This window comes from Acanthochromis polyacanthus, chromosome 21 (genome assembly GCF_021347895.1).
Source record: "Acanthochromis polyacanthus isolate Apoly-LR-REF ecotype Palm Island chromosome 21, KAUST_Apoly_ChrSc, whole genome shotgun sequence".
NCBI classification, from domain to species: Eukaryota; Metazoa; Chordata; class Actinopteri; family Pomacentridae; genus Acanthochromis; species Acanthochromis polyacanthus.
Genome location: NC_067133.1, coordinates 6,388,517 through 6,411,812, shown reverse-complemented (window position 1 = coordinate 6,411,812; position 23,296 = coordinate 6,388,517). Strand labels below are relative to the sequence as shown.

The 23,296-nt window shown below is 40.4% G+C and overlaps 1 protein-coding gene across 2 annotated transcripts in view; it reads left to right on the top strand.

Annotated features, from left to right (window-relative positions):
- Window positions 1-21,289: 21,289 nt before the first annotated feature.
- Window positions 21,290-23,296, top strand: part of LOC110959866 (junction plakoglobin-like) — a 123,126-nt gene continuing 121,119 nt past the window's right edge. Inside the window, exon 1 of one of the 2 annotated variants that reach the window (XM_051941390.1) lies at window positions 21,290-21,526. The gene's annotated coding sequence lies outside the window, so the exon portion shown is untranslated. The remainder of the gene's footprint in view (window positions 21,527-23,296) is intronic. The other variant, XM_051941392.1, reaches the window with a different exon arrangement.

Below are 23,296 nucleotides of genomic sequence, written 5' to 3'. Positions count from 1 at the left end.
CAAATAAGTTCAATAAATAAGGGATTCGGCTGGACTGGTAAACACAAAAGTTAACCCCCAAAGCGAAACTAGTTGTCAGCTAAGTAGATTTGCTGACAACAGTTTGGAAAGATAGATCAGGGGAATGCAGATGGACTGATGCACGGCGTGGCTTGAATCCAGATGTGAATGTCTTCAGAAGTACAGCGAGCATGGAGGACGGATACAATGAACCGGAATTCAGACAGAGAGCAGTCAGCTTGGAGGCAGGATCACTCTTCACTCATTTCAGCAGTATATTATGTAGCCTTTACCGACTGCTTTTATACAGGTTGCTCTGGTAGGTTCAGTGTGCCCCCTGTGAATTGCTCAGAAGAAATTTATGGCTGTGCAACAATTTGAATCAAATGGTCGTGGAAAAGAGGAAGCCAGGAGGCAAAACTGGTGATCATCATTCTAACCCTGATGGAGAATCATGAGCTGTAGGTAGAGGAATTAGACTGCAGATTCAAGAAAAGTAAAATGAGTTTCTGAGCAGGATGTCTGGCCTCACCCTTAGGGAAGAGCTGAAGACCTTGGATGTCTAAAGGGACCTCAGAAAACCGCTGCTGCTGCTGCTTCACACTGAAAATTGCCACATCCAAATTGGAGGAGAGCTCATTCTGGACAATCCCTAATGGTATGTGTTAACAGGATGTGACACTTTGACCATTCATTGTCTATGTGAAACACCCTGCATCCCACATTCCATTTTGAGTGACATGGCGTCGCGTTGCCCGCTAGCTGCCTGCACCACACCTTGCGAAACGTTCATAAAACCTCTGAACGAGACGCTTTTGCACTAAAATGAGGACCGATTCAGCAACTGCACAGCTTATTTCTCACCCAAATGTTTTTAGAAATACTGATCGCTTTATGATTTTCGTGATAAAAGAGAAAGTTTGCGACCAATCCGCCACGTTGGTCCCACGGCTCTACAGGACTTTAGATAAAGCACCTGTCATGTGACCCACTAGCGGACCAGCTAATGACATGCCTATCAGGGGTGCGATATTGGGAAAGAGCAAGTTGTGCTCCACTGAACACATGCTGAAAGCCATTTTGTTCAACCTCTGAGCCACTTTGGACAAACCGTTCAATTAAAAGTTCTTGCAGTTGTCCTCATAACAATTCAGAAGGCTATCCTCCTCCACACCCAGCAGCTGAGATTTCAGAAACTAAGTCGACAGGTGAAAAACAAAAGAATTCCCTAAATTATGGTGCTTTACTTGCATTCCGTATTTACTTGAAATTCTGTAATTTGTGTCAGAAAAGCGAAAGCCCTTTTTTTTAAAGCCGATTCAAACTGCTCTGAGATAAAGATTGTTTGTAATATTGTGGTTCAGTGAGGCACTGGATGGGCAAATATCTAGATCTGTTATCCTCTCGACATTAATAATATTTGCTGTCATGGCTACAGTTTAACGAGACCGATGCCTTTTATGTGTTGCTATCAAAGCAAGGGCAGGGGATAATGTGAACTGCGCTCTAATGCTGCCAACTAGAGCTGGCGCGTTCGTCATTAAATTGCTTTAGGACTTATAAGCTTGTGTCGGAGGTGTATCAGCAGTGCTTCAGGTCCTGGGAGAGGAGAAATCACCCAATAAATGTCAGGTCTGATAAGAATCTAGCTTATTATTTGAACTGCTGGTTAACGGTGTTAGATAAAGCTACTTTTGATGATTTGTATGATGCAGAGCAGTTACAAAAAAATCCTTCCCGACTGAATTGCAACGCAAGTAATGAGAAAAATATCCCCGCTTTTGCAAATACAGCTTTGTCAGCAGATAAGTATTTGCTGCTCCATGAGGGCAGTTTCAGAGAACGATGCATGCAATGACTGCGGACGGAGGGGTAATCATTTGAGCACTACTGCAACTGTTCAGGTGTAAAGTTTCATCTCTGTCTTTATAAAAAAAGAGACAGACTGTTGAGATAGAAGACAAACTGCTTCTCTCCAAATAAGCCATTTATTTTCTAGCATCAGTGTCCCAAAAAATCTTTACAAAGACTTTTTCTGTTTGAAAATCACCCACAAAAAAGATAAAGTGATACGAACAGAACATTTTATACAGTATGGTGAAATGTGATTGGTTATAGAGCACAAAAATAATTCAAATATTGAAATGTGGTGGGGATAAGCTGTAGCTTAGACTTACTTCTCCCTGCGGTTGGTGCGCAGATATGTCCACATCTCTTGGCACACGATCCATCCGATCTCCAAGAAGAACCCTCCTGGAAACCTCTTCCTGCTCTCTACCTGTCAGTCTATTGCTTTGTTAGCTGTGATGTGATGCAGCCACTGGTGGTGTCTCATAGGGAGGATTATTATGGTTTCCACCCTTAAACAACCTTGAGTTAGCAGTTTCAGTGCAATTAGTTGTTAAATTACAAGGAAATAGGAGTTTACTGTGAAGCACAACAAAATCTCTCTTTTCTTTTTGGTGTGTGTGTGTGTGTAAAAACTTTCCAGCTTGATCTGTGACTTAAATCATGACATTGTGTTGCCTTGAAACTGACACCAGTAACTTCATCTTCAACAGTGGAATAGGTTGGACCACAGAATGATCCTTAGCTGTGAGCACCACCTGCTGCTACAGGAGCTCCAGTAGATGCCACAGTTGGGTTAGTTATCACTCTGCTCCTGCAAAAATGTCAGGGAATTTGGATAAAAAACTTCAGCAAAAGCAGGAAGACACTCTTTATAAGCCTTTTTCATATTCACAGGTTAAAAGAATGCGAAGGCCCAAGTGCTTTGCTTCGACTCCTTCATGGATTTGGGAGAAGTGGGCAGCAGTGACTCACCAGCCACCTCTCTACACTGTACTCATAAGCCTCTGACAACAGTAAAAATCTGAGACTTTGTAAATAGAAATGTCAGAGATAGAAATGCTCATTCTCTGTTTCCTCAGCATCAATGTACCTGACCGCATAGACAAAGTTCCAGGCATAATAAATTCCCATCTCCAAACAGACACTATTGACATTTCCAAATAGCAGTTTGAACTTGAAAAGTGTGATTTTTCCGGCCCCTTCGAGGGTCTCAAATAATTAAATAAGAGCTAGATATTCTGCCAAATTACACTATTTGGCCACGAAGACGAGTGTTTCAGCAGGCTGTCCTCTGCCCGTGTTGCTCACAGTGTCAGCTTCTTTGATAATTTGGATATATTCTGGGAATGGGAGGATTTTTTTTTTTGAGCACAGATGGTCTCTACCCCATCAAAGCTGGAGCCCAGATGCTGTCTGCCAATTTATTAAAGGAAGTCTTCCAGTCTAGTATCCTTCAGACCAATCAAACATGCCATTCTGCAGGTTTTACTATGAGGGAGCAGTCCGTCAGAGACTCCTGTTCCTGGGTCCCAGTGTCTGTTTAGCTCCATATTTAACACCCGGGGCCTCACATTATTTCCATTACACACAATAAATATTATCCAATGAGAGTTGCATTAAACAAGTTAGTGCATGTTTGGAAGCTGTTAAAGTCCAGTCTAAAGCCAGCTCACTTTACTCTTACATCATTATTAAACACTGGATCTTGTTTAACCCTCCTGTTAGGCTTGTTTATCAGGAACAGAAATGATGTTTATGGGTCGTGTTTAATTTTCCAAAAATGTCAGAAACCTCCTTCAAGCATTGCTTAGATCTTATTGTTTACACCAGTACCAACCATTCTATCGATATTTAGTGCAATGCCATTCTTTACCTCCCAGATCATGGTTCAATGGGGATAATTCACTCGTTATTCATAAAAAATGCATGTTAAAACTTAAATGTACAATGGAAAGACCTACATATAAAATACAACAGCTTTACATGACATTGATTTTAAAAAATGTATTCTACATTTAGAAATTTTTTTTCTTGGATTGATGTTGATAAAATTAATATGAGACACTTCTTCTGTTCAGGATGGATTTGCCAATATGTGAAATGAACCATTTTCATGTTATTAACCCAAGCAGAAGACGTTTCATGCCGGAAAAAATTTGAACTTTTTTTTTCATTTAAAATGGGTCAATTTGACCATACCAGGAGGGTTAATTGTCTCTACTGACACTTATTTAAATGACTCAAGTTTTTTGGTCAGTGTGATGGACCCATCAGCAGTTGGCACCATGAATTGTAAGTATTGTTTCTTTTCATTTCAAACAAATAAACACAATTTTTGGTTAAATATGTTTATTTAGCTTCTTTGATTTACACTATGATACTGTTACCAGTCTGAGTGGACATACTTTGGTTGACATTCAGTGATCATAGGTTTATCAGACTGGTTTGAACTGGTAACACATTGTACCTTTGTCTTTGTTTCGCCACATGCTGCTGAGTTCCTGGCAAAAGGGAGAGTTTAAGGCAGTCTTTTGTGCTGGGAGACAAGAATCGGAAGTGTCGACTCCCAGTGCTGGGTTCTGAGTTACAGAAGCTTAAAAAAAAAGCGGCATGTGTAGATTTGTTTGAGTTTTGGGGTGGTACAGTTATTTAGTATTCATAGGTATTATTAGTATTATGTCTTTAAGTGGCAGTTGGGTATATTTTGGGGTTCGGGGGTCAGGCTTGTTCAGTTCAGACTTCTGTTTTGTTGACCAGTTTATTTAAAGGCCCCAGAGTTAGAATTTCAGTTGATACTTTTTTTTGCTGATGTATTTTAATCTTCTGTAGTCCTGGTTTTTCTATAGTTTTCTTTGGCAAAATATAGCCTGAAAGTTTCTACTTCCCAAACAGTCAGATCACTGTAACTGACTCTCCGTGGTTGAATGCAACCATCACTGATACTACAAGCTGCACTTGTCTTTTTCTAGTATCTGTACCGATGCCCACCTCAATGGGCTTGCAAGACTTTTAAGTCAAGGTTTTTAATATTTTTTTGTTTCTGCCACCTATTCCGATACTCGGGCAGGTGTACAATACTCAGAATAACTGTCAGCCTCGGCAAAGTAGAGCATCCTCACATAAATGAACACACACACACGTCCTCCAAATCAAGAATGTGTGTGTGTGTAGGAGAGTAGAGAGAGTGTGTGTGAGAAAGAGACAGAGAGAGAGAGAGAGAGATTGCTTCCTGACAGCAGCTATGTGACAGATAAACCACCTCCTCGGCTGTCGCCTCTCTCGCCGCTCTGCTCTGCCTTCCTTCTCCTCTTGCGCAGCAGATTGACAGCAGTCTGTTGCCTTGTTCTCCGATTGCCACCCACCAGCACCGGCTCCATTGATAACACTGACTCATTAGCTGGGACTTTGTTACAGAATTGCCAATTACAGCACAACATGCTGCCGGAGCATACCCACAGATCCACGAAACAATATGTGTACAGCAGAGTGGTTCCGTCCTCGCTGCTGTCCATGCGTGTCAGGAGTTATACAGCCAGATAACTAAAGCTAAGTCATGCTACTTTAGCTTGTAGAATTGGTAAACTGCAATAAATATATAGTTCTTATGGGTCTTGTTTCCATCTTCACTGCTGTCCACGATTAGATGAGGACTTCAAACTATGAACTCCTAAACTTAAACCTGCACATCTCACCTAGTTCCTGTTCTCAAGGGGTTTGTTTGCATTTGTTTCTACCCTAATCCCCCCCACACGACTGCTGGTGTAATGGACAAGACTTCATACTCTGTGATTTTCATAATTGCCATTTCATTGGGACTCTGAAAACGTAAGAGCAGTTGGTTTCTTGCTGCACCACCACCACAAACAGGAAGTCTGACTGGGCTGTGGTTCAGTGTCTTGTACGTTTATCTCTACCATTCAAAACAACTGCACTGCACTGTTACTTTAAATATCTGGCAGCTTGCAAAAAAGTGGCAAATCAATCAAATGTAAACAGGCAGCTCTTTGGGGTAAGATACCAGAAGATTGACGGTTAGAAAAAGGAGTTAAGGATGTCACCAATTGTTAACTGGAAGGGCCATTTCTAAATAGAGCCGGGGAGTCTACATCACCACTTATCGAGCACTTGTTACATACTCCCATAATGCCCAGCGGTTTCATGTCCATTAACACTTAGAGTGTTGCGAGTCTTCTCTTGTTGAAGGGCTGTGATTCATGTTGTTTTGGGGTTTGAACAAACACCAATTAGTTAGAACCGAGGAAGCATCTTGGACCAGAAGTAAACTGTTTATAAGAACCAAAAAAAACCCCAAAACATCCAATTGCTTTCTACTTAAGAACTTAGGGTAACCTTAGTGTGAGCACATGCATGGCTAATGTGGCCAACATAACATAGGTCCGTGTGTGACTTATTTTGCCCCTGCAGCAATACTTTTAACTGCAATCACTGAGCTCTCAGCTCTGTCTGGAACACAGCATCATCCTCTGTAGATAATGAATACATGAAGGTGCTTTCAAAAGGCTCCACGTTTCATCCCTAAAATATCATAATATCACGGTCACATTCATAGCAGTGCCTTGATATAATCCCTTTCCACAGATAAGAGCACGACGATGATACCTGTGATATTATTAGAGCTAGAATTTCTCTAAATTAAGAACACATTTCCCACGAGCAACTTTGCTTCTCAAGACTGCCTTCGCTCAGTTTGACAATAGTGCATGGTGGTCAAACACATAAAACAACTTTTACATGACAAGTGATCTGTTGCAGTCCTGTGGATGTGACACCACGGCACATCAAATATGGCATTTCTGAAACCAGATGTGAGAATGTGTACGCAGAGAAAGCAGAGGATAACCTAGTGTCCTTGGTCAGGTTCAGAGCAGTGGTTGCTAACAAGGAAGCAATTGTTGAAGACAGGCAAACAGAGATCAGGCAGGTTGGCAAAAATGAGGAGACAGGAGTCATAAACACTAGCAGCCAAGTTTTGAGACGAGGACTGCTGTGTTTAGTCAGAATACAAAGCAGATTTATGCCTGACATCATTTGAGAAGATTCAATGGCGTAACCGTGTGCCTCATATCGATTTACCCAACCTCAAATGCATCAACAGTGCAGACATTAGCGCTAACACATTGATGGACTTACTGTTTATTTGTATGTAGTTGAGTGACCTCAGAACTCTGCAGGAACTACAATTCTTTCTATTATTCCCTTGCAATTTAATTATAGATAATCTGACTGAGTAATAATGGAATGACGGGCAGGTGTGGACAGACTCTACAACAAGAGGACATGACAGCCTGACATGGACAGAACAGAATCTGCAGAGATAGTGTGATGGTAAAAACAAGAAAATCTTTAGTTCCAGCTCCCCTTTCAACTAACAAATAATGCACTGCAAAAAAAAGGATTTTAAAGAGAGTAAAGAAGCCATTGTTTGCAGGCTTTTCAATGTTGTCGAACTGTATATTGTCCAAAATACATCATCTCTGTTTTAAGGTGATTACAAAGTCCAAAGCATTCTAAACCTAGTGACACAAGTTGTTGATAACTGTTATTTCACCACTGCTGCACACTTTAAGAGATGAAATGTGTACTTTAATGCTGTTGAAGCTGACTGTTGTTCGGTCATGTTCATATTACATCTACACTGCCCGGCCCAAAAAAAGTTGCACGCTCTAATATTTTGTTGGACTGCCTTTAGCCTTGAGTATGGCATTCATTCGCTGTGGCATCATGTAGATAAAGTTCTGCAGTGCCACAGCCTTTATTTCTGTCTAGAGATGCATTCATTTTTCACCAAGATCTTATACTGATGATGGGAGAGTTGGACCGCTGCGCAAAGTCTTCTCCAGCACACCCAAAGATTCTCAATGGTTCTGAGGTCTGGACTCTGTGGAGCAGGCCCGGGGTGGCTAATCAGGAGGACCGAGACAATTCCCGGTGATCATTCTGAGCTACCGCTGTTCCTGGGCCGCCTCTACTGGCAGCTCTTTTTCTTTCTTTTTCTTTTTTTTTTTTTGCAGACGCACCGTGACGTAACACGTCCGTGCACACGGTCAGAGGCGTTTGAAAGATGAAAACAGGAAGAGCAAGAGTGGTGTGGAGAAGGTAAGAATTAAAAACAGGAAAGCTCTGGAAACAGACGCAGCCGAATGTGCAGAAATTGGAAACGTTTTCGCTAAAGCTCGCGGTTTGAAACGACAAATGAGGCCGAGGAAACGGATACGGACTTTGTTGAACTTTGCAAACCACCGTTCAAGTTAATTATCAAATCAATTAATTGTGTGTCATTGTGGCGTAAAACATAATGTTATATAATTTAAATAATAGTATGATACGACCATGTAACTGGGAAACTTTGTCCTGTAGCCCCTCAGAGTCAGAAGAAAGATCCAGCACCAAGCAGCAGCCAAGAGCCACAAGTCCAGAGTGGGAGGTAGGATTGTCCATTGAGTGAATATTATTAGAATGAATATAATGGAGAGTCTGGTGTAGACCTGCTCTATATGAGAAGAGCCCTGAGATGCGAGATGATTAAGCTCTACATTAATGAAACTGACCTGACGGCTTTGTAAAAAGGGGAGATTTGTGCTGAGAGTTTGACCATTTTAAAAATGTGATTTAGTGTCAGAGGCAGAGCCAGTAGTGATGAGGGGATTACTGCTGTTGGTATGGAAGGAACAGGTCAGCTGTTGGAACAGAGTGAACAAGCAAGCATTAGTTCCAATACTTTCTACGCCAAAACGATCTTTTTTTCTTTCAATACCACAATTGGCTACAGCAACAAACAGACACTTTAATGACATTGTTGCATTCAAAGCATCCTTGACCTCATCTTCCACAGTGATGTTATCTACTCAACAGCTTGCCTGGAGCATGCAGAAAATAGCAGTATGCCAGAAGAGACTTCAGCAGCGATTGTCACTGTCATTACTGCTCAAAGACCGAATGTTTACAGACGATCTGCCTGCTGCTATGCGACGACAGAAGAGCCACATTGCGTTTCTGCTCCAGCTGAGTGTTTTCAGCCTTCATCACCTAATGACTCAACAGCCTCCTTAGTTCCCGGCTCTGTGAGAGACACAGCAGTCAGTCATCTCTAAAAAATGGGAAAATGAAGGAAGCTCTAAAAGGAGAGGGGTCCCCTGTGAGAAGCAAAGCTGGTACAAATTCACTTTCCATTTCACTCATTTAATAACTGTGAATAACGGCGGTGGAGAATAAGTATGAGTGCTCCTGTAGCTTAAATGGATTGAGCTTTTTAACAGTGAAATAATTCTGGGTCTCCTTCATAATATTTAAGCAAACAACACATTTCTCCAGTCTGAAAAGAAAGATGATGCTGTTTTAACCTGGTAGAGTTGTTGAATTTCTCAGTACTCCATTTGGCGCTACATGGATGAATATGATTTGGAATGTCTGATTATGTACATTCGTCTCACCAAAAACACACCTCTTAGGAGAAATGCAAATGCAAACTTGAAAGAACAAACAATTCCAACAACAGAATGGTTGAAGCTGGAAATGCCCTCTGACATCGCAGACCTCCACCAAAGCTGATGGTCCACGTCACAGTAGAATGCAAGGAATTCTTTGTTTGCCTTTGCTCCACCTTTCTGCCAAGTTGAATAAAAAATGGCCTGGCTAGTTTTGCAAAATCGTGCTTTACAGACAAATGGTAATGGAAAAACCTATTTGGCAGATGTATAAAGTCCAGTGGTGTAAGGTGTGCAGTGAGAGATATTTTTCTCAACATGGAAACTGTGGAAAAGACACAAACTTTCAGACTTGCCCAGTCAGTAGTAATCACAGCCAATCAGGCTGAAAGCAACAGCATCAGCAGCAGCAGCAGCTCATGATTAGGTTGTTTCTAGAGGATTCAGAAAGTAGAGAGACCATCACCATCAGCAGTACCACCACCTCTACCACACACACATACACTTAGAAGGCACTAATGATTATATACTTTAATGGTCTTTTAGTACGAGAACGGAGAGTGCATGGTCGGCCTCTTTTAAACTTTTTCTCACATATAAAAATATCTTTAAGTTGTTCATGTGTTCGTATTTGTACTTTTTGAGGATCCTCATTGACATAATGCCCTTACCTGAACCACTGCAACTAAATGCCTAACCTTTAGCTGTGTAGGCGGCTTTGTCAGCGAGTCTACTGTGGAGTCGTGTTGAAATAAACACCAACGTATTTTTGTTATTTAGCCAGGCATCCCTGTCTGAAATAAGGTGATCAAAATAAAAGAAACTCATTTCTATAAAATGCAATATAATTTAACTGTAGCCTCCAGAATGTACACACAGTTGAATCAACAGCTCTCGGAATGAGCTACATTATTAAATAGATATATTACAAACTTGGTAAAGGTCAGATTAATGCAGAGTTGGTGTCATGATAACAGAAATGTAGCAGTCTGTACCAGTACCATATCCATCCAGACATTCAGTTTGGTTCTTCTGCCTGCTCCACCACCACCACAGTCCAGACTCCATCTGGTCTAATCATCAAGGATTGCTTACATACTTCCTCACAATTGTTGTTGAAACACAGACTAAAGGTGCTTTAAATCTAAATTTACTTTTAACCTCTACCAATTCTTCCATGTTCTTCCAAGAAGTAATGCAGACATGATTGTGTTAAATGTAGGGCTGGGATTTGAATGCCTTAATTTTGATGAATCAATTCCCCAAAAAAATAATGCATTACAAAAAATAACAGATTTAATTGCACCTTTCTCAATTCCCACTTCTGGCACACCGGTAACACTGATGCACACTCCAGCCTGGTTGGTGGCGGTAATGAACCTGAAGTCAGCTGCAAAGAAGATTCACCAGATGCACTGTCATGGGCCACTAGCTGGTCACATGTCAGCGCTTTAGCTTCAGCTTGGTAAAGGGTTGGACCAACATGGCTCGGCTGCAAACTTTCTCTTTTATTACACAAACACTTCAGCAAAAAGTATGTCTGAGAGCATTTGAGGAGAGAAATAAGCTGTGCAGATGCTAAATCTGTCCTCATTTTAGTTCAGTGATGGCTGGTTTAGACATTTCACCAATATTTCGTGATGCGTTGGACCTCCGCTGCCTGCACCGTGTTTGCGTAAAGTTAAAGTCAAGTCTACTTTATGCATATGAACTCCGGGAATGCAGCTGCAACGCAATCAACATGAAATGCGATGCGTTTCACATAGACAATAAATGGGATGCCAGAAATTGATGATCCTGTGGACACTCGCCTATGGTCCTGAGTTCTGGGTAGTGACCCAAAGAACAAGATCGCGGATACAAGCGGCCGAAATGAGCTTCCCCCACAGTTTGGCTGGGTTCAGCCTTATAGATAGGGTGAGAAGCTGAGACATCGCATTGAAAGGAGCCAGTTGCGGTGGTTCGGACACCTGATTCGGATGCTTCCAAGAGGACTTCCTTTGAAGGCTCTCTGAACACGTCGGCCTGGGAGGAGACCCCGGGGCAGACCCAGAACCTGCTGGAGGAATTATGTATCTCATCTGGCCTGGGAACGCCTCGGGACACTTTCCAGCTCTTCCTGGGGGAAAGATGTCCGGAATGACCTGCTTCGTATGCTGCCTCCTCGACTCAACCCCAGATAAACGGAAGAAAAATTGTATTCAGAGGTCCAGTTTTTTTAGGCATCTGTATGTAACATTGTCACGGCTGCAAGCATCCTGCTGGGAAATGGATGGAAACTGATGGATCTCAGAATTCAGCTGTGCAACAAATAATTTAACTGCAGCTGATAAAGTGTGGCCTTTTTGTTACAGGTAAGCTGCAACACTCTCAGTCTGATCCTGCCTCGGTGTTAAACGTGGAATTACAAGTAATTAGTGCAGCTATCACTCTATTGTGTTGTGCATAAATGCAGGCACCTTTCTCACTTGGGAACCCCAACCTGGCCTCCTCTTGAAGCTGCCACTGAGGCAAGAATGCCGCATGAGATGCATTTAAATCAAAAGATGTATTTCCTTGATAGCTCAATCTTCAAGAACAGAAAGAAGAGGTCCAGTCACCCTCTACTGAGCGCTTACCATATGATTGAACGCACCAAATTCCTAAAGCTTATGGTCGAATTGTGGCGAAAAGATCCACTATAGACAGCTCTAGTATAGTGGACTAATTATACCAAAGACTAAAGTTCCAGGCAAGTTAGAGTTTGCTTCAGCTGTTAGGAAAGACACAGTGTTAGCAGCTGGACTAAAGGTTTAATTTCACAAGACACTGTATAGCCTTTAGATAAAAGCATCCACACAGCACCTCAATTATGTTAAAAGGCCGATAAGTGGCTGCTTTGGAAAGCATCGTGCTACTCTAATGCAAACTAACATACAGTACATTTACATTACCAGTGCAGTCATTTACATGCTTTTATCCAGAGCGACTTACAATAAGTGCATGCAAATAGTACTAGATTGCCAGAGATCCCTAAAAGACAAAAGAAAAAAAAAGTCCATTATAGAATTTCTTATCAGCTACATTATTTATATAAAATTAAATCTTTTGGCTTCAGGACAATAATTTGGCATATTAATGGTTTCCTATCATCCTCATCATTGTGATAATTAACTTAATTGTAATTTTTGGGGGCATCAACACAACTAAGGTTGATTTTGCCGCATTTTTTGTGAGCCAGTCTTGTAAAGGAAGTAAGAATCTAGTTTCTGACACCTTATGTGCTCATATGTTGTTTATTGATATAATAGAAACAGGACTTTGGGCCAGACTGAAACCTCTCAACAGCCATATGATGGATTGTCATCACATTTGGCTGAGATATTAATGGACCCCTCAGGATGAGCTGTAATATCTTTGAGAGATCCCTTCATTTCCCCACAGCACTGTTATTAAGTCAAACTTTTAACCTTGGTTTATGATCGGATGCCTGCAAAACTGACGACATTCCCACAAGCCTCAGTTGGATTTTAGTACAAATTGTTGAAATCTAGTGTAGTAATGCTTTAAACCAAGATGGCAAACATCTTTATTATTATCTTCTCCGCCTGTTAAGACTGTAGACGGCAAACAGTATCTTCATGATCCGCAACTTTTTTCACACCACAGCCTCATCATGGCTTCAAAAACAATCTAACCCTGCCTAAAAAAAAAACCCCAAACCTTCAGGAGATACCACTGCTTTGCCTTCTGTGAGGCACCCAGAAAGGAAGCCTCTTTTGTCTTTGTCTTTGGGCTTTGTCTTGATGAATTATCACATCTGTTGCAGGCCATATCCTATAATTTCACTGCGGTGAAAAGGTCCATTTCAATCGGAGAGGAGCACAGTGAAGATCTTATTCTTCCAGTAATGGTAATCCTGTCTTAATGGGGCTTCAGACGCAAGCATCATAAAGTCACTCCGCTAGCTTGGCTACTGTAAATTACAGACGCACAAAAGGCAAGAGTTCACTGTTGTTCCAGAGTATTCTTACAATTAGGGGATTATGCAAAACAATGCACTGCTCTCAAATGTAATTTGCTTGAATCTTAATGGCCAAGATAATAATAATAAGCAATAAGAATAAACTCATCATCTGTATTCCAGCATCTTGTAATAATGTCAGAATCAGCGGGGTTTGCTCAGCATTTTTTGACATGACATGGAGCATGGCAGATGCTTAACTGGACAACACTGACTCCTCAAAACTACATTATATTCCCATCATAACTGAAAATGCAGTTTAGTTGGGTAGGATTGCTGATTTTTAGGTTGTAGTTGTAATGTATAAGCATTGAAGCACATTTATTGCCATTGCTCTGGCTTGTTCTTATAAGACTCTCAATTTTGACCAGAAAAGTGTTATGAAGAAAGAGCAGTTAACCATGTCTCCTTTGCACAATTTCCCCACTACACAAACAATTTATACAGAAAAATGTAGGCATTTTGTCTCCTTTTACACAGTGTGAGTCTCATTTCTGAAGGACTCATGTTGTTTTCATAAATTACCTCAGAGTGCGTCATCCAAAAACCTCAATGACTCCCATTATATCTGTGCTCTTAGGTGTAGGATGAAAACGATCAGAGAGGTACGAGTCTCTCTAACCAGCCACCGATTGTTCACATTGCTTTTCTTAAAAAACAGTATGAATATTTGGATTTTGGGATGCATTTACTGCATGATCAGACTTTGCTTTCATTATTGTGCGCCATTTTCCTCTATTTACCTTTAGGTATACATTGGACAAAGTCCTCAGTGTGTTTTAATAATAATTCACCTGTGCTGTATTTATTCTGGAGGTGATAGGGGGTCTGTTTCCTTTCAATGGAATGGTTGTGTTAGCATTTCTTGCTTGAGTACATATATTGAACGATAAGTATGACATGAAGCGAGAAAACTGGAATGAGTGTTGACTCAATATTCGTCATAGCTTTCCACTGTTAAGTTGCGCACACTTTGACACTGCTATAGGCTAGATTTGCCCCTTAGTAGTAACCTAGACGAGGCTGTGTTCATTCCAGCCACATGGCAGCAGTTTAGATTTCTGAGAGTAAATTAAAGTTTGTGAGTGCATGATTTTACTGTTTACCACCTGTTTTCTGCGTAGATCACTTCATCAGTGTACTTTGTATGTTTCTACCCAGGAAGGCTTTCATGTAGGACAGGAAGTATGCGACTTAGCGTGGCTTTCTTTGTTGTTCTTTAGCATATCAAAGCTCCACCCTACAGTGAATAGAAAAGATGAACTCCAGCAACCAGACAGAACAGCGACACCAAGTGTGATTACAGTGAAACGACATCTTCTTTCTTGAAAACCAATTTGTGGCAAAGTTCACTGTGTCAGGTTAGTTCAACTGTCTCAAAGCAACTCATCAAATATGTTTTTGATGCAGTTTGTTTTTTTTAAATTAAGGAGACTAATGCTGATATGAAGCAAGTCATGTATCTGAAGATGTGAAGTGAATTCCACTCTTCAATATACAAGGGGTGCTCGGTTTACGATGTCCTACAGCTTATGATGTTTCGCCGCTATGGTTACACTGTGTGGAACGAGTTGGTGAGCGGAGTGGACGAATCATGCGGTGCTATGAGAGGAAAGGCAATAAATATGTTTTCTAACCCATCTCTAAGTTAATTTTTGGAGGTATAAATAGCTTTTAATAAGAACTGAATTTTAACGAGCCTGTCCTCATAGAAAAAACGACCACATAGGTCGTATTATGACCGAGTGTTACGTTTTGACGTTAAGCGACCTCTAGCGGTTGAGTAAATATCGACACTCCGGTGTCTCAGCTGAAACGTCACCATGAACAAACTTTTAACTAACCCTAACCCTAACCCTAAACCCGTGTTGCGAAAGTGAGGAAAAAGCCGTTTCGCGAATTAAATCCTGTAATGCGTTCCTGTCTCCCGTAGGGGCGCTAACGTAAATACGCTCTCATGGGTCGTATTCTGGGGCACGTTACATACGACCTGTGTGGTGGTATGAGTTTGAGGACTTGTTGATTTTAACATGTAGATTTTGCCTTAAACCAAACAGCTTATTAAAGTGTCTTTTTGAATATAAAAAAGAATGAACCGATTTCATTATGCAATATTTTAACAAGGAAAAGCAATAGAAAACTCCAGCCAAGTCAAGCATTCTACTCACAATCAACTTTTATTTGATGTTTAAAGTCATCAAATAACACTGAATAACAACAGCAATCGACTCAGTGGATCGTGATTTGCTGATACGCACCTGGGAGGAATTCTCTTATTGCATTGATGTTGCCTCTGTTACAGGTGGTGGAAGACAGGAAATAAAAGTTGATTGCGAGTAGAATACTTGTGACTTCACTGGAGTTTTCTGGTACTTTTCCTTCTTAAAGTGTTGCGTAATGAAATCAGTTCATTCTTTTTGAATAACCCTATATTACTACTGATTCAATTAATCAATTCAATGTTTGCGTCACAAACTATTTTGAAGAATCAGCAAAGAAAACTGGATCAGGGAAGTATGTGTTGGTCTAGTTTCTCCAATGTGGTAATTTGCTGCCTCTTATGATTTTTTTATTTTTATTTTTTAAGAACATACTTTCAAATCACTGTTTATCGATTTGAATGCATCACCATACATTCTACTTGTGCATCTTTTTAAATAAATGTTAAAAAATACTCCCTTAGCTGCATACCAGGGGCTGTGACTGTTCTTGACCGAAGTGAGGAAGTCTTGCTTGTAGAATAGTACTGATGCTGCTCTTCCATGTCACTGCAGGACTTCATACTGTCAGCTTGCGCAACTGCTTTGTGGCGCCACATTTCTCTGCTTGCACAACGAGAAATGTGGCTCTGCTCCGCCACGAGAACATTAAATTAAAAGCAGATTGTCGTGGAGGGGCTTGCACGTCGCACATCCCATTCAATCACTCGGCAATAATATCTCCAATGTTTCAGCTGCGCTCGCTCTGCGCGGGGCGGAGACTGCGCGCCGCCGCCGCCGCCAGAGATGCTCTGTTTGGGAAGAAGGCTCACTCAGAGAGGCAGAAGGTGCTGCTGCAAGGAACGGAATTAAGCCATTACCAGGGTCTATATATAACTGAGGGACTTTTGAAGCCATTGGGATATATCTTGCATACATATTTATTAAAGGAAAAACGTTCTGTTCATTATAACCATGTCTTTATAAATTCCAGATTTTTTTTATGATAGAAACAATCATTTAATAATAAAAAAATGACTGGATATCACTAAAATGTCAACTAAATAACTGTCTGGATAAACAATAATTAAATGAGCTTATTCAAAAATAGTTTTGATTGTATTCTTTTTTATTAAGTTTAGATAATTGTGACAGATGTTTCCTTTTTTGGCTATATAACAAATTTTATATGGAAAACAACTAATTGTATCTGTTTCTGAGAAATCACTTTCAACTGCCCATTGCAAAAACACCCCTCAAGGAAGTGTGTTGATTCCAGATCACATGACCTGCTCCACATGATGTCATTTCCTCCTGAAGAAAAGACTGGCAAGACTCCAAGGCTTTCTGAGTTATTTAATATAAAGTAGTGTGTGGATCAAGTGTGGATTTATGGCATGTCAACGGGTTTACTACAATATCTTTATCAATGACTTTCAATTTCAATTTTACTCAGTTGTATATGTAATATTTTAGAAGAATCTTTCTGTAAAAATGCCATGTGGTGTTTGGTTATAGGCGGCCATGTTGATTTTAGGCCTGAAAACAGCAAAAATGTCAACTATGATACAATAGTTGCAATTGTATATTGACCCACCAGTGTTTTACTGTCAGAGATGTATGATGATGCCCTGGCTCCGTTTTCACCAAACAAAAAGCAAAATGAACAAATATTGGCATATAATTACAATTTGATATAGTATTTATTTAAAAAAAAATTGTGAGTAGTATGTATAAGTTGCATGTATGTTTGTATGAGTAACTGTGTGTGTATGTATGTAAAAATAATATTTATTAAAGGTAAACACTACAGGCAAAAACATTTTTTCATACACTGGCGAATTTTGAGATTTTGCTTCCATAAGATATGTTCTTTTAGGCAAGTGGAAAGGAAGCGTGTTCACTCCTAAAAACGGGGCAAAAATGGAGCGCTAACTTACAGTTGTGAACTTTTGAACTCATTATATTTTCTCTCCGCTCTCTCTCTCCTTCACCCTCACCCAAGCCAGTCAAGGCAGATATCTGCCCTCCCTGAGCCTGGTTCTGCCAGAGGTTAGTTCCAGTTAAAGAGGAGAGAACTTCTTTAAATAAAATCTTTAGGTTTGTAATTTGTAATAATAAAACTTTTTAACTTTTTGACCTTATAATGAGAAGTTTCCTGAGATGATGTTGTGAACCAGATGTTGTTGTTCTCTGTATCGTAATGTTTGCTTTGTCTGCTGCAGCTTGAGATTTCTCTTTTGAAAGGTACTATATGTAAAATGCTATTATTTTTAATAACATTTTTCCCCCATTTGTTTAATCTAAATCTATGTATAATTTCAGTTAAATCTACTTTAAATTTTAAGTTTTCATTTTAAATGTAGATGCTGAGAATGACAGCTTCAACACTGCATTTGCTTCATTTTTTTGACTATTAGTTTAAAAAAAACAACTAAATAAACTATGTAAATAAACCAAGTCACTGTTTTAATCACATCCTCAGTCTTGTTTTCATATATTGCATTGAAACTGAACATCTGGTCGCATTCGTCCCAGACCCTCTTTTGAAACTAAACATTTGAATTTACACCAACAGTCTGGAGCATTTGGTAAGAAACTCCACCTTACATGTTTGACTGATAATGCAGGAACTACTTTAACCCTTTGATCCACAACATGGGTAAAAGTGACCCATATTTAATGGAAAATGGGTATTTTTTTGACCCATGTTGTGCATCAAAGGGTTATTTACATCAGCGCCATATGCTTATATAATAGAGAGCAGCTACCCTAATGTTAGTCACACACAGATCAATGACCTTATTGGCGTCACTCAACACTGTTGCCTCTCTGAAACAGAAGGCAATTAATCAAAGAAGAGTAGCTCCTTGGTATGCATTACACAGGTGTTTATTAAAGCAGACTTCTTGAAGACTGGAAACACGGTGGTGTTTCAATAATGTGGAAAAATTTCACTTGGCTTGGAAGAATAGTTGACTGACATATAAAAAAAGACACATTTAAAAAAATACTCTGGAGAACACGAACTGCTCATTATTAATCTATAATAGGAAGGAAAACAAGAACAGTCCCAGCTCTCTTTTGAGCATTCTAGCCAGGCTGACAAAGAGCCACAGCTCCATGGAGCCTTGTGTTCCTGTAGCTCTGGGTAGTAGTGAGTTTGAGAGCATTTTTACAAATACAGTTTGAGTAATTAGAGAAAAATCCACCACAACTTTCCTGCAAGAGTCACATGTGTGACTATTTGTCCTCTATAGAACTTGACTGTCATCTAAACTAGCAACATGTCTGTTAGACTCCATTCCAACTCGACTGCTCAAGGACAGTTTTCCTATAATTAGCACTTTATTATTAGATCTGATCAACCTCTCTTTATTAACAGGCAACATACTACAGGTTTAAGAGGTTGCTGTTTTAAACGTCTATTCTAAAAGCCTATTCTTGATACAGGTGTTTAAGCCTGCTACCATCCAGTCTCTATTTATTTGTAATCCTTTAAAAATCCTTGTAAGAAAGCCGTTGCAAAGCAATTCTGTGACCATGTATACAGAAATTGTTGTCTCTATATTTGTCCTGCTAAATCTGACAGTTGATCACAAGATTTTATTACAGAGACCGAGACTTGTCATTGGGATTAGAGGAACCGTGCTAGGCTGGTTTAAATCCTGCTTATTAGATAGATTTCAGTTTGTTCGTGTCAATGAGTGTGACTCCACAAATACAGGAGCTAGTTATGAAGCTGCACAAGGTTCTTGTTTTAGAACTGATACTAATCACCTTGTACATGCTTTACTTTTAAGAAGCACTGCATAAACTTTCACTGCTATGCAGATTACGTCTGTATATTTATCTATGAAAGAAGATGAAACAAAGCAGTTATTCACTTCAATCTTAAAGTTAGGACTTGAAGTTCTTCTATACTCTCCTGTGTTTCATTGTCCATGCTACCATTGCATGTCATGAACTTTATGTCATCTCTCTCCTGTAGTATATGTTTTGTCCCCTCTGCAGGTATCTCTGGTTCCATGGCTACATGTTGCTAATTGACAGTTCCTGGCCTCACCAGACTCTCTCTCTCTTTTACCCTCACCTGAGTCACTCAAAGGAAATGGCCGCCCTTTCTGAGCCTGGTTCTGCCAGAGGTTCGTTCCCGTTAAAGAGGAATTTCTTCCTACTGTTGCCGAAGAACATCCTCAAAGGGAATCTTTGGATTTGTTGGGTTTTACTCTACAATAAAACCTTGTATGTTTTGACCTTATTATAAGAAGAAATGCCCTGAGATGATGTTGTGAACTGGTGTTGTATAAATACAGCAAAGCTAAAGTCAGTTGTGTCTTCTTGGTTTTAACCTCCGTATTGTAATGTCTGCTTTGTCTGCAGCAACTTGGAACTTTTTTGTTATAAGGTGCCGTATTCATTGTTTTACTAATATTTTTTTCCCTTTCATTCATTTAATGTACTTATATACACAATTTCAAGTTAATCCCACTTAAATTTTGAGTTTTTATTTTTCAACACTTTAGAACTGAAAAGGATGAGTTGTTTACACTTTTTTTCCTAGTTGTGCTGAACTGAATTAACGACTTGCTGGGAGTTTACCAAATTTATGCGAAGAGTTGACCTAAATCATTTACTAAAGTTTATACTCAATATACACTGCATGTTGTCTTTAAGATAGAAACTTGATTAAAATGTGCCTTTCATGCATTCTTTTCATTTCAACAAAAACTGTGATACACATGATGAAAATATTTAGAATGAATCAGGCCCTGACCATTGTACACTTGGAAATGAATAAACTCAATGGATAGCCTCACATGTTGTCTTTGTGTTGCACTTTGGTGCTAAATGTCTTCAGCAGGGGAAGCTGGATGCTCTTAAGGCTCCATTCTAGTTTCCACTGACCAGGCATAACACTATGACCACCTGCTTAATGTTGTGTTTGCCCTCCTTATATGGTCTAAAATGCTCTGAACCATTGGGACTGGACCAGAGGACCTCTCAGGGTTTTCTATGGGGTCTAGGACCAGGATGTAGGCAGTGGATCCTTTGGGTTCTCTGGGTTGTGCAATGGGGCTTCTGGGAATCAAACTTGTTCCACTGTGTCCTGTTGGTGCTTGATCAGAATGGGGTCTAGGAAGTTTGGAGGTCAAATCAACATCTTGGGCGACTATCATGTTCCTCAAGATGTTCCTGACTGTTTGGTGTTTTTGCGATGTGGTGGGGTGCATTTTCCTGTTGGGGTGGGCCAGTGACATTTAGGATTGCAATTTGCATGAAGGAGTGTGTTTGTTCTGGGACAACGTTCATTTGGATGTCTCATCAACACGGATGCCAAAATCCAAGGTTTTCCAGCAGAACGCCACATCGTACCAATATGACCAATGTTATTCACTTTACCTGTCAGCAGTCATAATGTTGAGGCTGATCCTTTATTATTTAGGTGACAGTGGAGGGTGGTTGCACTTATATAAAAAAAAATGAACACTTGCTAAATTAATGATTTAATTTCAGTTTTTCTAATTGTAACATTTTGAACAAAGCCAGAGGAATATTTAGATCTGGATTAGTGTTAAATGTATTTTTTTTCACAGAATTGCTCGTTTAAACTCATTAAACAGTGCAGCTGTTTTATCGGATTACATTGAAATATAGAAGCATAAAAATCCAAATTTAATATCCACCCCTTTTTATTATAGAAATTGTGGAGCAGAGCTGCACTGCATGGCAGCACTGATTGTGTATGACTGGGAAGCATGGAAACGCCCCTCGCCATCAGAGTGAGAGCTCTTCATTTCCCCCTCCACTGCTGTGACGCTGAAGCAGCCGAGCGGCTGCCGGTCCGCTGCCTTCATTCCGCCCCACTAGCTGCGTGCTGCACAGCGTCTCAAACGGGAGACAGAACGAGACAGAGAGGGCACGGGAACGAATCTGCACCTGGACTGTGGATTTAAGGAGAGAAACGAAGGGGGAAGTTGAAACCGTCACTGCTGCGACAGGCTCCAGACTGCTGTCTAGTTAACAAGGTAACAGAAGCAGCTGACCCATCCTTTTACGCGCGGTAACCAGATAATGGGGTCGTTTTTTACGCACGGCAACTAGAGATGTGGTGGTACATTGAAAAGGGGGGTGAAGGCTTGCCCCCAGCCGATGGTCATCACACAGCATCACGATAAACACAAACGTTTTTTTTTGTGTGTGTGTGCATCTGTGAACTGCATCCACTCAGTCTCACAGAAACTTCAGTCAGTCTTATGCTTCTCTGCTGGGCGGTTCGCCACAGTGACAGCATACAGCCTCGCGTTAACTGGATTAATGCGGGTTCACATCTAAACTGCATCTTGGAAGGGGGTATTTTTGGAATGTTTGTGCTACGTGCTTCCACAGGAGCACATTATGATGTATGTCTGTCTATAAATAAGATAAATGTGTTCTTGCAGTGCTTTTCTGCTTGCATGCATTTTGTGTAACTGCAATGAGACTGTTTGGAAACATAGTGCGGTTTGTGGGTTAAAGTGGTGTGGCTCTCCATGTCTCCTGGTGTCTCCATGCAATCTCCCTCTGCATGACATTCCTCCCTATCTCTATTTCTCTCTCTGTGTCTCTCTCTTTCTCATACTTTCTCTCTCCCCTTTCTTACTCAGTGTTCACTTCCCTGAGCTTTACTGACATTTTTATTTTAGAAAACAAGTCTTCCAGGCTAAACATTTCTGGCCCAAATTCCCCACTCTTTTTCTCGATTGCTTTCTGGCTTTGCATGTCTGTTGGTGATCCTTAGGGCAGCAGAAGTGTCTCATTCCCAGCAGATGTTGAGGGTGAGGTTGAGAAATGCATCAAGAGGGCGAGAGAGAAATAGCACAGTAGGGCATGTGATTGTCACCGGTGATATTTAAAGCTCCTTTCAGGTATGGGATAGGCAATATTGCTGTCTTCATCAGTCTGTTTAAGGTCTCTTTTCCATTAATGTTGCTCACAGCTTCATGCAGACATTGCCATGGAAAGACAGACACGAACACATTTTGAAGGATTAACCATTGCAAGATTTCCCAGCTGATCAAATGACATATAGTGGACAAGAACAGAGTTTCCTAAATTCAACATGGTGGACAAACATGAGTGCGTTAAAGAAGACATTTTGTTTTCTCATGCATTTAATAGGACATTTTACATAACAGTTTCAGTATGTTGTGATTTTGATCAACTGATGCTTGCGAATATCTGTGTATGTAAAATGAATATGGAAGTGTCTGTCCAGAGATAATCAAGTTTTTCACTTTGTTAACGTTTCCACATGATGTTTGTCTATATTGTGGTCAGAACTGTCGCGTTGTAGCTAGAAGATTCCCAGTTCGCATCCTGACCTCAGCTTGGGATCTTTCTGTGTGAAGTTTCCATGCTCTCCTTGTGCATACGTGGGTTTTTTCCAGGTTCATTGGCTTCTTCCCACAGTTCAAAAATATGTTGAGGCTAATTGGTTATTCTAAATTGTCCATAGGTGTGAGTGTGAGCGTACTTGTTTGTCTCTATTGGCGCTTTTCCACTAGCACCAACTCTGCTAAACTCCACTTTGAGGTTTTCCATTAGGATGCAGTACCTGGTACTGTTTTAGTACCTACTCGGTCGGGATTCCAAGCGAGCTCAGTCAAGCTGAAAATGTGACGTCTACAGAGTGCAGGTCACTGATTGGACAGGAAGTGAAGACACATGAGAGCGACTCCTTCACGAAAACCCAACTCGCCATTAAAAAAAAAAAAAAAAACGGCAACAGCGACAGTGCTTTCTCTGACTCTGTTCTT